The sequence below is a fragment of the Blastomyces gilchristii genome (genome assembly GCF_000003855.2).
Source record: "Blastomyces gilchristii SLH14081 genomic scaffold supercont1.12, whole genome shotgun sequence".
In the NCBI taxonomy this organism is placed as follows: Eukaryota; Fungi; Ascomycota; class Eurotiomycetes; order Onygenales; family Ajellomycetaceae; genus Blastomyces; species Blastomyces gilchristii.
The window spans coordinates 6,770-10,260 of record NW_003101671.1 but is presented as its reverse complement, the minus strand read 5'-3'; positions in this window follow the sequence as shown (position 1 = coordinate 10,260).

Sequence of the window (3,491 nt, the reverse complement as noted above, 5' to 3'; positions counted from 1 at the left end):
GAAAAAATTGAAACTGGATTGTCCACATTCTGTGAATCCTCCATTAATAATGTCAGTGAAGTGAAACCCTGATATTTTATCTGATTGATTGATGAAGATGCTTCTGATATTAAATGATCTGAATTTCATATAATTACAGCTCATGAAATTGCTGGCTACTTTACACTTTCAAGCTCTGTTTACAGGTAATCATCTGAAGTTCTATAAAGAAATGTCACCATCTCCAGTCAGAGAGAATAGAAGATTATTGAAAGAAGTTCATACAATGTGAGATTATCAAATCTGAAGAGACATAATATATGAAATTTGATCTCTAGATCTAATATTCTGAGAAGTGAACTAATTACTCTGAGCTGTTGAGTGTTTCTTGGGAAAGATAGATCTGCAGACTTAAATGCTAATTCTGATGATATTTTTAGAAAATCATATTGAGTGATTTATAGTAACTGACTTAAGAAGAGTTCTAGAGAAGAGATTTATACTTCTGTCATCACTGATACTGTCAATTGTATTCTTTTTACAATAGCAGCACTATGCTGTTGAATACTATATTAAGTAAATATAGTGATAATATATCTGCATGAGCATCTCACTAAGAAGGTCTATATGAGACAATTCACTGAATTTGAGACAGGTTCATTGAAAATACTTGTCTGTGTGATTGAGAGTAGTCTATACAGCCTGAACTCTGTGATGAAGATCTGATATAATTACTTAATGACTCTGTTGAGTAATCTTGAATTTGCAGTCAGTGTCTATGATTCAGTACTCTGATATCATACATTCAGATGTCACCTCTATATAACAATCTACATTGACAATCTTAACATCATATCTGAAGTTTCTGAGAATGCTGATTGACTAGTGAGTATACTCAGTGAGAAATTGAAAGTCAAGAATCTACATCAGTTAATCAAGTATTTGAGTATGAAAGTCAATTATTCAGACAAAGAAATTAATTTAACACATCATCAATATATTAAATATCTTATTAAAGATTTCTATCTTGATGAGACAGCTGTTATCAGAATATCAATAAAGAATGAATTCTGTATTGATGATTCCTCTATATCTGAGAAAGAGACTGATTTCATAATTCAGTGATATTAATATAATGTGAATTACTTACAATATCTTGCAGTTAAAACATGTTCTGATATCACTCATACTATCTCACTACTCACTCAATGAAACATTGATTCAACATCTCAATATTGAAAGACTCTATTACATGTGATATGTTATTTAAAAGAGATCATGAATCTGGGCAATTTCTATAAATGCAGTCTGTATGAAAGGTCTGTTTCTATCATTTCTACTGATTCCTCTGTTCTCTCTGATTTCTCTGATGATTTCTACCTACTCTTCAGCTACTCGGATTCTGATTGAGCCAGTCCCTTAAATGATGATAGAAAATCAACATTCAGCTATATTTTTAAGCTCACAGACAGCCTGATTTCATGGCATTTGATAAAGCAATCTTGTATATCTCTAAGTTTCAATGAGACTGAATATGTGGCTCTTAGTGAGGCAGTTCACAAGGCAACATGAATTCAGAATCTTATGATTGAGCTTGACTTCATTACTATATCTCTGATACAGATTCTTGCTGATAATAAGAGTGTCATAGATCTCACAAAGATGACAGTTATTACAGTCTGAAGCAAGCATATTGACACATATTTTTATTTTTTGTATTGACAGTTGAATCAGAGAATCATTGATTTAGAATACATTCTCACTGCTCAGATAATAGTGAATGAACTCATTAAATCTCTAGACACTGTGACATTTGCATGATTCATGATTTTACTAGGTCTTACAGATGTAAAAGTTGAGAATGTTTAATTTTACATTTTTATTTAGTTTTGACAGACTATCTTGATGATTTGAGTGTTTTTGTATGTAATCTCTTGCTATCTTGAGAGGAAGTGTTGATCATTACAGTCATTGCAGTTAGTGATCTCACTAGATCACATGACTCATCACTATATTATGTTCTTATAGATAGATCTATCAATATGACCTTCAACTATTTTATAAAAACTTGACCTTGCTAAGTGTGCCACTTGACCTTGTTACATAATCATGACTCTGACCTCGCACAATACAGTAATAATTAGTGAATAATTGACTTTCAATCTTTCAATTCACTCATTCATTCATTCATTCAGCTTATCAATCAATCAAAGCATGTATAGCTGATTCATAATTAATTAAATGAACAGATAAATTCATATAGAATATAAAGAGATATTTTACAGAATTTTAAAATATATCAAGATAAAACTATTTAATAATTGATTTTAAATTGATTTTAAGTTGATTTTGAATTAATTATAGTAATAAAAATAAATTTAATCTGTATATTTAAGTAATTAACAATTGATTGAAAATCAGTTAATAATCAATTCAGTGTAAATTATATAAATACTTACTTTATTATTAAATTTAAGAATAATTTCAGTATTAAATTAATCTTGAATTGATTTTAAATTAATTCTAAATTAATTCTGAATTAATTGTTAATTAATTATAGTAATAAAAATAAATTCAATCTATATATTTAAGTACTTAATAATTGATTGAAAATCAATTGATAATCAATTCAGTGTAAATTATATAAATACTTACTTTATTATTAAATTCAAGAATAATTTCAGTATTAAATTGATTATAGAATTGATGATAAATAATTAAGTGGTTTCAAATTATAAGAAAAGATGTATTGAGCGAGGTCAGGTAGTGGCACAGGCCACATTTGCGAGGTCAGCTTACATAATGAGGTCAAGTGGCGCACTTAGCGAGGTCAAGTTTTCTGCTTCCTGCAAGAATATGGGCAATTATCAAGGCACATGATTAGCTCATCATCTGGAAAACTACTGGCGCCGCATCACCTTAGGCATAGTTCGAGAGAGGAGGCATTGAACGGGCACAAGCAGTGGCTAATCTGATTAATCGACCGAGCTCGAAAGAATTTTCCAATTGAAACTGCATCATTCGAAGCGATATTCCATCCGTACATCATGTACGGAGTACCTGTACAGAAGGGCTCTCAAGTAGTTAGTTACTATGGAATGGTTAATCTCTTGTACTCCGTATTCGTGTGGGAGGAGCTAGCTACGTTATATTACATATGTTAGAGGATAACGTTGTCATATATAATCTATCTAGAGTGAAACTATATATAAGTTGAGTAAGTTTGTTAATGATTACTACGCCTACTTTTAGAGAATAACGTTGTCATCTAAAATGTTTTTGTAGCACACAAGCCTTGATGTGCTAATTATTGTGGAGCTAGTCTGCATTAGACAACAGTGATTCTACAGGCGGACGGCAATATAGTAGAATTGAATATTTTCATCATCATCCATCACAAGGATCAAATGCTCGCTTACGCTCGCTTTGCTGCTTGCGCAGCCCCTCCAATCCCCGGATTGGTCCTTCCTGCAAGTATGGGTAAGGGACCTTCCTAACGACTTACCCGCGGA